The 568-nt window shown below is 29.6% G+C and overlaps 1 protein-coding gene across 2 annotated transcripts in view; it reads left to right on the plus strand.

Annotated features, from left to right (window-relative positions):
• The first annotated feature begins 223 nt into the window (after positions 1-223).
• The window catches only part of LOC119585798 (tRNA-splicing endonuclease subunit Sen34-like), a 5720-nt gene continuing 5375 nt past the window's right edge, over positions 224-568 (plus strand). For both annotated transcript variants that reach the window (XM_037934520.1, XM_037934519.1), the window contains exon 1: positions 224-371. The gene's annotated coding sequence lies outside the window, so the exon portion shown is untranslated. The remainder of the gene's footprint in view (positions 372-568) is intronic.

The raw sequence follows: 568 nt of genomic DNA on the forward strand, positions 1-568 counted from the left end.
TTATTCACCATAGCCCATTCTCTCAGAACGTTAGTAATGATTGCCTAAATACATGGATTTCAATCGAGGATATATAAAACATGTGACAATAAAAAAAATTAATTTAAGCTTATGAATTACAATTTTCAAATATTCATGTATTGAATACAGAAGTATCACATCACATGCTTGGCAAGAGTATTAGCTGTACATTTTATACAAACTATCCCTTTAAAGACAAAATGTAAACAAACATCCAAAGAAGTACATGTGTGAGGCCTATTTATTGTAAAATATTAGTAGATATAAATAAAACTTCAACATAAATACATGCTAAATCAACAATGAAATGCATACTGAGAGATCTAAGATAGAATGCAAAGCAAGACAAGGTAAGAATGTAATTTAAAAGCTAATATCATACCTTCCAAGATATAAGGAAATATTATTTTTAGCCATAATATGTCGTGCTTATTTAGTTATTATTGTTTGTTTACAACATCTCCTTCATGAAATTGGTAACAATTCACTGTTGCTTGATTGCTAACCAGGGATCAAGGAAATCTTACCTTTCCTCCCCTTATAGCTG

This window comes from Penaeus monodon, chromosome 20 (assembly GCF_015228065.2).
Source record: "Penaeus monodon isolate SGIC_2016 chromosome 20, NSTDA_Pmon_1, whole genome shotgun sequence".
Lineage (NCBI taxonomy): Eukaryota > Metazoa > Arthropoda > Malacostraca > Decapoda > Penaeidae > Penaeus > Penaeus monodon.